Source organism: Silurus meridionalis, chromosome 7 (genome assembly GCF_014805685.1).
Source record: "Silurus meridionalis isolate SWU-2019-XX chromosome 7, ASM1480568v1, whole genome shotgun sequence".
NCBI classification, from domain to species: Eukaryota; Metazoa; Chordata; class Actinopteri; order Siluriformes; family Siluridae; genus Silurus; species Silurus meridionalis.
In genome coordinates, this window is record NC_060890.1 from 20,699,324 (window position 1) to 20,712,675 (window position 13,352).

Consider the following 13,352-nt stretch of genomic DNA (forward strand, 5'->3'; position numbering starts at 1 on the left):
TTGATTTGCACACATTCATGTCTGTAGCACCATCCATTATATATATATATATATATATATATATATATATATATATATATATATATATATATATATACTGTATATATTTATAACTGTTTACATGCTGTTTTGCACATCTACCTGACTGCTGCTGTTGCTGTTTTGCGCAACCCTTTGTGTTTACATTTTCTGTTTATTCACACTCTTAAGTACACTCTTGCATACAATTCTATTTTGCACATTGTACTGTAAAACATACAGTAGATTTACTGGCAGCGCTATTTTGGGTTTTGTGTATCTGTTCTACACTGTCTTGTCTTTTGTCTTGTGCACAACTGTTTGCACTCGGTTGCCCACAATGCACTTCATTTTTCAATGTGTCCTGCATCAGCTACATATGGTTTAAATGACAATTAAAGCTTCTTGACTTTACTTGACTTGAGATTTAAGTAAAAAGTCAGTCTTTTATTTCATTCAAATCTTGCTGTATCATCCATGACCTGTCACACTACAGTATGTATGAGGTAAAATATAACACCATGGTCTCTGAAGGCTCATGAAGCTCTTTAGATGAAAAGCCATGGCAGTTCTCAGCAAAAAACTATGCATTTATTTGCATTAAAGGTCTTGGCTCTATTGTGTTAACTGCTGAGTGATGCTAAAGGAAGTGTTTATAGAAGGTTGAATGACAGCTGATGGGGTTGACAGGGACTGGAACGAGACAGTGGGATGCCCCCTCACTCTTCAGTATAATTAATAAATGGACTACCAGGGGATTTGTGTAGCACTGGCCGCTATGACAGGACCTGTCTTCAGAGCACTAAAGCATTAAATGACCAAGTCCTGTCAGGCTAACTTTCACTGCAGTCCCTAGACACAGGAGCTTCTCTGTAGCACTTCTGTTTTCACAATTTCTAGCTCTCGCACTTCTTTTTCACACACATACACACACACACACACACACACACACACACACACACACACACACACACACACAAAATACACTCCTTCCTACCCACTCCCTTATCTCCAATAAAAATAAATTGCTGCTTTCTTATTTTGTGTTCTAGCTTTTTGTTCTGGTTTATTTTCCATTTAAAGATTTTTGAAAAACAATTAATGGGTAATTAAAAGTGCATTTTAAAACAATAACAGAAATAGTTAGAAATTATTATTTAAATAAATGATATTGGGAAAATAACTTTTTCCTAATGTTGCTCTTTGTTGTACTCACCTATATTCCTCCTACCAATTATTTTAGCTGTTAAATCTAAATTTTTAGTTAATTTTGGTATATATTGTATTATGTAGTTCCCTTTTAGGAACTCGAGCTGCGTCGAAACGATTTGGGAACGCACCCGAGTGTTCACTCTCTGAAATAATGTGTGTAATCAGTCAAAAATTAGATGCTGGCCATCACCGGTGAGGTGACGTCATGACCAGGAGTATAAAACGCATATGAGTGATAGCAGCGTTGGCAGCTTCTGTCTGTTCACGAAGCGCTCTGTGTGTTTGTGTTGTCTGTCAGATTGTTTGTCAGAAAAAAAAAAAAAAAAAGGAAAGCAAAAAAAATAAATGGGAGCAGAGCATGCGAAGTCTGTTCTCGAGGGAACTGTGTTCACTGTGTGTTCATTCATATGGACAATACTGTGGTGGTCTCCTACATCTACCATCAAGGAGGTCTGTGTTCGCGCCCCCTGTGTGGGCTGGTGCACCAGATCATCCTTTGGGCCCAGTGGAAACTCCTCTCTTTAAAAGCAGTTTACATCCCCGGCCGGTTGAACGAGGCAGCAGACACCCTGTCGAGGCACGGGTTGAGAACCGGGAAATGGCAGCTCCACCCCGATGTGGTGGAGCAGGTTTTGGAGAAATTTGGAAGAACCAGGTGGATCTGTTCACGTATTGAGAGACGTCGCGCTATCCACTCTGGTTCTCCCTTACTTTCCCTTACTCAGGAGTGGCCGAGGCTGCGTCTGTACGCCTTTCCCTCCGTCACGCTGCTTCCAGGAGTTCTGGAGAGAGATTGCCGGGATGGAGTCCATCTCCTCCTGGTAGCTCCAAGGTGGCCGAGCAAACCATGGTTTGCAGGCCTTGTAGCCCTCCTTAAGCACCCTCCATGGGAGATTCCTCTGAAGAGGGATCTCCTTTCCCAGCTTGAGGGTGCCATATTTCACCCCTCCCCGGAGCTGTGGAGGCTTTCAATCAAGACCACGTTCTTGTTGGCTCTTTCAAGAGGGTAGGGGGCCTGCAGGCCCTTTTTGTGGCCCCCTCCTTTCTGGAGTTTACCCCGGGTATGGCCAGTGTCTTTCTGTACCTCCGTACGGGTTACGTCGATGTAAGATTACAGACATTCTAACCTCCTCCGTTCCAGGCCCCAGACCAGGAAAAACTGAACCGGTGCTCAATGGACATCTATGTCCACAGGACGGGTCCTTGGAGAAGGACCGTCGAGCTGCTGAGCAGGTGGATTGTTGATGCTATCACATCATTTTATGAGTCCTCTGGTCTCCCCGCTTCCTTCGGTGTCAGAGATCACTCCACCTGGAGTGTGGCTGCCTCAAAACCTTGGTCCTCTGGAGTTCCCCTCATATGTAACGCTGTGGGTTGGTTCACCCTGCTGACCTTGGTGTGGTTTTATAACCTAGACTGCAGTGCCACTCCTGGCCCCTCAGACCTTCTCTAGCTGTGTTGACAGGCACACACTAGGCAGGGACTGGTCAGTCTGGCATGATTGGACACTCATTTCCAAAGCATTTCGACGCAGCTTGAGTTCCTGACAGGGAATGTCTCTAGGTTACGTATGTAACCCTAGTTCCCTGAGTGAACGAGATGCTGCGTCTCTATGCCACACCTCCGGCATCCTCTGGCTGCCGCTGCCCTCACTCATATGCGTTCTATACTCCTGGTCATGACGTCACCTCACCGGTGATGGCCAGCGTCCCATTTTTGACTGATTACACACATTATTTCAGAACGTGAACACTTAGGGGGGGTTCCCAAAGCGTTTCGATGCAGCATCTCGTTCCCTCAGGGAACTAGGGTTACATACGTAACCTAGAGAGGATACTACACTGCTAGTAGATTTAATTATACTTACCTGCAATACCTTTTGCTAAAATTACATAATAAAGTGGAAACCTTTTTTTTTCTCTTAGCCCTGTGTTCGAGGGACATAAATACATAAAGTTGAATCAGCACAAGTGTGATTCCTAAACTGAAGATAAACCAATGGCCTTGCCATTCCCTTTTTGACATGTGTGAGCTATGAAGATTTGTACTATTTTGTTTTCTCTTTACGGTAGTATCATATTTTTGATTTTGATTTGATAACTAAATCATACCAGTAATTGACATTCAAATTAAAATTACACACATACTAACCATCTAGCTAGCAAACAACACCTACAGGGCATAATATTTTTTTGTTCATTTTTACTTCACACAAAACACTAAAAACTACTTATTTTTTAAATATTCTACTCCTTCCTTTTTTTTGTTTCTTACATTCTTGCTTTCATTCTTTTTTTCTTCTGTTGCATATAAAGCACTGTTCCTACTCTTCCTGAGTTTTCCAGCATCTGATGGCTCTAGTTCATTTCTGCTGGATTAATTGGTCCCTGAATGAATTCTGTTGACAGGGCAATTCATCATGAGTTTAGCCTGACAGTGACGGGGCAGGAGTGGGGGAGGGTCGAGAGCAGAGAGGGGCTGAGTAAAGAGGGGTATGGGAAACTACTTTCTCGCTTTCTCTCTCTCGACAACAATTTCATGTATTTTACCACAATCAGTGTAATGCACATAGGGTTTTGTCCTGACACATTTTGGAAGCATCCCAAGCTACTCTGACAGAGCATTTGATTGGACTGTTAAAGCAACGTGGTGCTGAAACGTGAATCCCCAAATGCCAATCAGATTGCCCAATATAATCACATTTGCACTAAGCATTAGCCTTTAATTGCATCATGTATCACACAATAGCCATTAGAGGTGATTAGCTAACAGTGATGGAAAATGAGGTTTGGCTCTGACAGGACTGGCCAGAACATTGGCACAATCTGTTTAATCTCTCTCTCTCTCTCTCTCTCTCTCTCTCTCTCTCTCTCTCTCTCTCTCTCTCTTTCTCTCTCTGTATCTTTCTATCTCAGACATTTTTGTGTCTATTTTTTTATTTGCACAAATATCTTTCACACATCGTCTACAACTCGAATGGAACTTTTAAATCATTGACTTATGACAGTTTTGGAGGGTGTAATTTCTTATGAAAAAATGGAAATGTAGATTTTATGTTCTTCATCTGGAGAAACTTTCCAATCCAAAACAGAAAATGTCCACTTTAGAAATCAATAGAAAGATGCCAAACACAGTGACCGAATACTGAGTAACTGATTACTTATAGATTCTCCAGTGTTCTGTATATGTATGCCCAAGTTTTCCCACACCACCCCACTGCTGCGCTCCCTTCACTGGCTTCCAGTAGCTGCACGTATCAGATTCAAAACACTGATGCTTGCCTACAAGGCCAAAAATGGACCAGCACCATCTTACCTCAGTGACCTCATCACATCTCGCACTGCACCACGCTGTCTGAGATCCTCCAGCACTGCTCGACTGGTACCTCCTTCTCTCAGAATGAGAGGTAAGTACACTTCAAGGCTCTTCTCTGTTCTGGCACCAAGGTGGTGGAATGAACTTCCCCTAGATGTCCGTACAGCAGAGTCCCTGATTATCTTCAAACGACGACTGAAAACTTACCTCTTCCTGAAATACCTAAATTAGCACTTTCCAAGTTTGTAGAATTCGAGTTATATTTATATTAAGTTTGTAATCTTGCGTACCAGTGTAGATTTATTCATTACTAGAGACTCAAAGCACTTTTGTACGTTGCTCTGGATAAGGGCGTCTGCTAAATGACACTTTCTAAACCCATGAGTCTTCAGCATTACAAATTGTTCCAGTATTTTGTATCCCTGTAACTCTAGACACATTTACTAAAATCAAGCTTGACAAATTGTCCATGCTCTGAATAACATGTGTAATCTGTCCAATGGAAAGTGTGATGTCATGACTGGTGACGAAGTGGAGTGGAGCCGACGCTAGCTTCTGTTTGTTCATGAAGCGCTCTGGGTGTTTTCTATATTAAATTGTCTGTCAATTGTTTTCCAATAGGAAGGCTACTAAGAAGACTAAGCACACCTACCGACTGTGTGTTTCCCCCTGCCCCCGCTATATTTTGGGGGATACACACAGTCTTTGTTTGGCTGTCTTTGTTTGGCTGTCTGGGAGTGGCGCACTGGAGTCTGGGATAGGAAGGGCCCTATCAACTGTGGCACATCAATTGCCTAGAGATGCTGGCCGTGCTTCTAGCGTTGAAGCATTTCCTACAGGACAGCAGAGGTCACCATGTGTGGATCTGTTCAGACAACACCTCAGTGGTCTCGTACATCAACCACCAGGGGGTCTGCGCTCATGCCTTCTGTACAGGCTGGCCCAGGGAATGGCGGCTCCACCCTTAGGTGGTGGAGCAGATATGGGAGAGATTTGACAAGGCTCATGTAGACCTGTTCGCAACTCAAAAGGCATCACACTGTCCCCTTTGGTTCTCCCTTACTCCTCTAGCCACTCTGGGGCTGTAGGCCTTGGCTCATGCTACGCCTGTACGCCTTTCCCACTTTGTGCTGCTTCTGGGAGTTCTGGAAAGAGTTCGATGGGATAGAGTCTATCTGCTTCTGGTGGCCCCGCGGTGGCTGGGCAGACCGTGGTTCGTAAACCTGGTGGCCCTTCTTGAGCACCCTTCCTGGGAGTTTCCTCTCAGGAGGGATCTCCTCTCTCAAGCAGGGTGCACAGTAGTTCACCCCTGCCCAGAATTGTGGAGGCTGTGGCTGTGGCCCCTCAGAAAGCACAGCTCCGAGATTCTGGTCTTTCCACCAAGGTGGTAGAGACCATTTTCTAATACAGAGCTCCCTCCACGAGGAGGTCGTATGCCACGAGATGGTGACTGTTCAGTGTATGGTGTGATCTGCACCAATTGGATCCAGTTAACTGCCTGGTCTTGGCCTCCAAGAACAATTCGCCAGAGAGTTCACTCCATGAGAGTGCCCAAGGCGTTCCTAAAGCATTGTTGACGCAGCATCTCTTTCTCCTTAGGGAACCAGTGTTACATACGTAACCTGGAGACGATTATTGTCAAACAACTGAATGTTAATTCTGTTAAAAATGTTCTTTTAAGTGAATTTAATTTACATAATATTTCCTTGTAGCATTATATTTATTTTTTGCTTTCTCTCTTCTTGCACACTCCTAATCTCTAGGAGTGTATCCATCAATGTTGAGATATCAGGATTGTGCACACAGTCTCCTGCACAGTCCTGCTGGCTCTGGTCAAAAATCACCCATAATTGCTGCTCAGGAAACATAACAAGCTGGGCTGCTCGACTGCCTCGCAGGGCTGAGGTAGGACATGATGGATCCCCTGAACTGGCATAATTTATTGCCAAATCCAATTAGATGCAGAACATAAAACAGCAGATAGATTTGCTGTTGGGTAATGTCACAGGGCTTTTCCTGATATGAAGATGTGAAATGCACGTCTGAATCCTCTATTTCAAGAACGATGCCATGGCAAATGAGATCGTCCCGGGGATTAGTGGGCGAAGATGAACTGATAAGACAAACTGAAGATGTGGCATAACACGGCCTTGTTTTAAACAAGTCACAGATAGGAGGCTGTTAAACGCTTATTCGTTTGTGCACTGGGCTGTGAAAATCAGATGAGTTTGTATTATGATGAGGGTTTTGAAAGAACGACATTTGTGTTGCGCCAGGCCTGTTGCTCGACTGCTCTGCCACTTTCATTTAAGCTTTGGAAACAAACAGGCAAATCTGTTACACTTGTGCAACAAATGGTATACCAATGATCATTTTAGTGATTATTTTCCATCACTAGTTTCCAAGAAGCTTTTCATTATTTATAAAAAAAAAAAAAGAAGAAGATAGAAAAATTAGGCTTTAAAAAGGTCAATCTAGAACCTTTGGATATTTATTTTTTCTTTATCAAAATGTGTTATAAATAGACATTATTTAACTATATGAATGTTTAGCCATCTAGACATCCACTCTTGAAAATTAGTCATATTATAAAACTGAATATTCTTTACAATAGTGCTATTATAACTGTACCGCACGAAGCACATAACATAGCCAGATTTTGGTACAACTTTTCTGACACTTTCAGAACTTGTATTTTGTCTTTGGTCAAAAATATGCAATCAGATTTTTACTGTTTAAATATTATTATTATTTTTATTATTATTATTATTATTTTATTATTATTATTGTTTTATTTTTTTTATTATTATTATTATTATTTGATTTATCTAAAAGCACCCATTAAAACCACTGAATCCAGTTCTGTACACTATATGAAATCTGTATTTAACCAGATGTACAAGTCTCGCAATCTGACATTTGCTTTAGACAACCAGAACAATCTGTATGTAGTGGTACTGTCAGTAATTATTCCAGGACAGTTATTTGCAGATTGCAGAGGGGGAAAAAACTGCCGCAATTACTTTCAGGAAAAGGAAGTTGGATGTCATTCATGTTGAAAGCAAGACAGTTTACAGGACTCAACCTATATAAAAAGTCATCAGGCTTTTTACTTTGTACACTACAGCACAGTGAAAAATACTGGAGCACAGATGGCAAGGGCCTTGCTCATGGGTCCAAGAGTTGTAACTTGGCAATATTGTGGCTTAAAGCCAATGTAACATAATACAATGCATGGGGTGGTAGCTTAGTAGTTAAGGCATTTGACTTTGGCTCAGAAGGCCGTGAGTTCAAATCCCAGCTACACCAAGTTGCCACTTCTGTGCCCTCGAGCAAGGCTCTTAACCCCCATATATGCTCAGTTGTATGAATGTGATAATTGTATTTCACTCTGGATAAGGGCATCTGCCAAAATGCCATAAATGTAAATACATTCTAGGTATTTGAACACTGCATGCATTTAGGAAAGAAGTATATTATCATCTTTATGCTTGTTATAATTTTTAAATTATGTTTTTTGAACAAATGAAATCCAGTTCCTATTTATTTTTAATTTAGGCTACATATGCATGATAGTAATATGCATATGAGGATGTTTCTGCAACCCAGTCTTGCAATCTTGAAGTGTGCACTAACATGTATGTGTTCTTTTGTATGTATGCATATATACATAACATTGACAGTGGCAGGTGCTTTTTTTGTTATGCGCCTCTGATGAAAGCCAATCCGCTTATCCCATCTCAATCTGCGTCTGTCTTTTTTCTTTTCTTTCTCTCTTTTTTTTCTCTGCTCCGGATGTCATCTGGCATGCTGAAGAGACACTGCGCTTGATTGGCAGCTGCATCCAGGTTCACAGTTTACTGGTTTCTGTGAAAGAGCCAGATATGCCAATTTAGACAGTGGAGTGATAAAAAAAAAACTTTGCCTCTAAATGGAATAATTTTACCACAGGGAATTCTCGGCAGAGGGATGGAAGAAATCAGGTGGGTTTTCTCCCCCTCTCACTAACAAGGCCTGAATGACAAACACAGACGACAGTTCGGAGCTGACGGAACATCCGGCCGTGAAGCTTCACAGGGGAGCAGCGAAACAAACGGGCAGGGAGAGGAAGTGAGAATAGAAGAAACTGATGCTGACACCATCAGGAAAAGAAAAGAAAAGATTTCAAAATATGAAAATCACACTTAAGAAAATCCGTAACATATCTAGTTTATTCCCTGGTCTACATTCTGCTGGACCTTTCTCGTTTATTCTCGTTTACATTCTGCTGGACCTTTTTTGTTTATTATTATTTTCAGCAAAATAAACAGAGAAACACTAGATAAAGCTATTTCCTGTTAACATGTTTTCTTTGTTATAATTAATTGTATTTTTTTTTAAGGAAAACTTCTGCAGAAACCCCCAGAACCCCATTTTATAGTGCTTTTTGCTTTTTTTCAGGACTGTGAAACTCATCGCTTAGGATTAAGACGCATTTTTATTTTCATGAAAAATGCACACATTTTAATGAATGAGATCTAATGCGAAAAAATTTTTTTTATAAGTAACAAGACACAACAATTATAATTTCCTGTTGTGATTGCTTTGCACACAGCCTAGACATAAAGTAAATAAAAAAAAATCTAATTTCAGACTCTTTCTCTCTTTCAGTCTCATTCTCTTTCTTTTATGAAACATTAAGAATTGTAGTTTCTAAATACAAAAGAAAACATAAAAACTTATCTGACTTATGAGTTGTTGCTTTTTCAAGATTTGGAACTACTCAGCCTTGTGGATATTGTATGATGACAAAGACACTAGTGTGTCTGATACATACAAAAGCAAACTCTTTCACAGGCGTTTTCACATCATGCTTCATTAAGCACCACCACTTTGAAATGACATTAATAATATACACTACATAAGTGTCAAATGATGCAAGTATGAGTTTAAATGATGCAATTGTGGGCCATTTGGTAAAGTTACATGCAACATTACCAAATGTCCATCAGTTACCAACATTACCAAATGTCCATAATGCCCAAACAGACTCAAGTTTATTTATTTACTTTTAATAATAAAAAGAAACAAATAATTTTCAATAATAAAAATAAACAAAAACATATATAAATAAATAAATAAATAAATATATATTAAAAATAATGTTTTTTGTGTATATGTGCCAGCAACTCATTTTAATTGACAAAAATAAATATATAAACCCTAATCTACATATATTTTCATGTTATTTATTGGTAATCAATACTAGTAAATACTATTAAGATAGTTGTAATTAAATGTAAAATTGATTTATGAAATCATCTTACTAAAGTGCCTTTTAATTAAAATGTATTTATTATTTTATACCTCTTAGCCAGATATTTCAATACTGATCGAAATGATCTATAAACAGTTTTAGCTATGTGTATCTTATGTCATTGAGGAATACGTTCTTCTTGAACATGTCTCAAGAATTGTACATAAGTACATTTCATTTAAAAATAATTCCCTAAGGTGTTGTTCTGGTAGTGGTGGAGAGTGCTGTCTTACACGCTACTCCAAAATCTTTTGTAAATATTCAGTTTGAGATTTTATAAATGTTAATTTTATTTATATACAATATAGTTGATTTATATCACTCTACTGGAAACTTTCCACTGGGCCTTTGTGCCATGTGGATGGGGTGAAATCATTGTGGATGAAACCACACGAGGTAGGAAAGAAAGGTTTCACCATTTGAGGCATCTAGAACAACTTTGTATTATTTGTAACTTTCTATTCAATCCAAAAATAAATATAATGTATAGTAACATTAGGATAGTTGATGCTGCTTACATAAACAGTTCTGCATTATGTTGTTCTTTAGATTTTACTACAGCAATATATGTTCCGATTTAAAATAGTCTCCAGGATGTTAAGTGAACTTGTTTAGGCAGGAAGAGCACAAGGATGCCTTGCATCACTCCCTCTGTACAAAGGAAATCCAATCCAATCTTTCAATATTAATCTACCTATCCTCCACCATTCATGATCAATAATCACATATAAAAGGAGTCTCCAAAAAGCTGGAAGGATTAAGAGACATTTCAAAGGGACAGAAATGGCTTCTTGTGTGAGATTTCCTGCGTTAATACCTCGCTCTCTCTTTTTGTTCAGTTACGCTAATTGAATTCTGCTCCATTTAAGAAATAATATTTCTGCTTTCCAATGCATAGAGAGGTTAAACACTTTGTGTGCTCAGTGATCCAAAACATGAAGAAAACATTACTTCTGCCCTCTTTATAAATGCCTCTCACTCTCTTCCTACCTTATAGGAGTTCATTCACATGGCTTTAAATTTCCTAATTACATTTTGGATTGGGTGAGAAACGTTTCCCTTTAGAATAGCACTGAGCTGTTTATAAAGCTCCTGGTGAAGGCTTCAGGCCAGCACTTCAAATGGTTTGTTCACAGACATGCGGCAATATGAATTGCATCTATGATTAATTTATCATTATACCTGCAGACATTGACTGGATGTTTTTGTCGGCTACCATTTATGAATTAAGCATTATTAGGCATTGCATATAATAAAAATAGTTTACATTTATATAATACTAAAATGCTGTTGGGTCAACAGGCACTGCTATTTGTTTTGTAACATTAAATGTATTAATGGAATTGTTCTAGTACTTTGTATTTTGAAACAAACACCTTATTCACATGGACTGGTTTTATAAATGTTCTATATAATAAAAACCTGACAATTATTAGTTTTAAACAATAAACTTTTATTTAACAATGCAGTTAGTGAGGTTTTTGTAAGAAGTTTCTGTTGTAAAAGTCGACTAGTTATATGATACTGGAGCATCTTTAGGACAAATTAATGTATGTTCTGGTTTTATGGGGCTGCTGAGAGAAGATTTTTTATCGCATCTTTTTATCTATCTATCTATCTATCTATCTATCTATCTATCTATCTATCTATCTATCTATCTATCTATCTATCTATCTATCTATCTATCTATCTATCTATCTATCCATCCATCCATCCATCCATCCATCCATCCATCCATCAGGAAGGTGGTAGCTCAGTGGGTAAGATGTTAAATTTCTGATCAGCAGCTTGTAAGCAGCTGCCACTGCTGGGACCTTAAGCAAGGCCCTTAACACTTAAGTGGTCAGTAGAACAAATTAGATGAATGCTCTGGATAAGGGCATCTAATTAATGCTATAAATGTATCTAGCTATAGAGAGAGATCTATACCTCTCTGAACTATACATTTATTTATGGAATGATACCTTTAAAATATACTTGAACAAGTTGGTTTTTAAAAACAAACATCACATAATGAGGTATTTGATTTGACATATAAAATTTATTTTTCATATGCACAAAAATTCAGACTTATATTTAAACAATGATTGAAGTAATACGGCTTTTGTCATTGATCATCCACATCGCTTCACAGTCACGATGTGCTTAAGCTTTCATTTTATGTGTGACATAAGTGTCTTAAATGTGTTTAAGGGTCATGAATTCATTCAGAAACACTGAAACGTCGTAGTCAGATTCTAAAAGAAATTCAAATATGAGACAAAACTGAACGTTTCTTAAAAAAGTCCTTCAATTGTTACTTACTTAATATAGGTTGAGTGTTCTGAGTAAATTACAGGTTTCATCACTGTGTGCAGAAAATAATATATTACTTTAAAAGATTTTCATTTGCTCTTGAATGGTTTTGTTATGAAACTTTGCTGTGTTTTAGACAGTACATTTAAAAGGAGGTGGATTTCAGCTGGTCCTTCTGATGCTCATAAATTCTGTGGCATGGAAGGAACCTTTCACAAAAAAAAGATTGGTATGATCTTAATTTCTGTGAATTGTTATGATTTAAAGAAATATTCCTTTACATATGCATAGAAATTACTAGGCCAAAGATTCAACTGTGAAAGTGAATTTATATTATGTATTCGCACCCAACAGCAAATTGTGGCTGTTATCTTAAGAAATCTGGGCAGGTATTGAGCTTCGTTCTTTATATAATATTATTATAGTTGACTGCTAAGACCAATATGCATGATACTGCTTCAGAGCAATATGTAATATTTTTTAATGACTATTTACAGAATGAGAAAAATCTTACATATTAAATCATATAATAAAGCAAAATCCATAAAAATCACAAAAATAATATAAATAATAGAAAATAAAGAGACTAAAAAAATCATTTCAGTAGTTTTATATGCATATGACAGCGTTTTTCCTCTGCATAGGTACATATATATTTTTTAAATGGTTTTACCATAATACTGTTATAATAATACATTAGACTGCAAATAAAACATTAAACAAAAATCTTTGGCAAGTGTAATGTCAGTTCTGATACTATATTATTAATTAATTATGTCAAACATTTTGTGTTCTGTGAATTTCATGTCCATTTGAGTGCATCTGATTGGATGTGGAAGGGACTGTGTAGAGCACACTCTGTATGACAACAATTGCACTTAAAGTGTTGGACGAAATAACTTGTCCTTTTTTTGTCAGGGTGTTACTTCATCCTAAAGAACAGGATTATCTTTGTTTACTTATCTGAAAGTTTAACTGAACCAATTTTGACTTAAAAATCAATAATGTATTATCTGCTGCTGTGTCAGCTACATCACTTACTTTCTTTGAAAACATGGAGCTAGAAAATATTTTGCAAACACATTTAGAGCATTAGATGCCATGTTGGATCAGTAGTACAATAGGTGTGATGTATTTCTTTATAATGTGCCTTTCAAGCCTTCAGTCAAAGTTACAATAAATATAAGTTGTTTGATATCAGTGGATTTTCACGTGT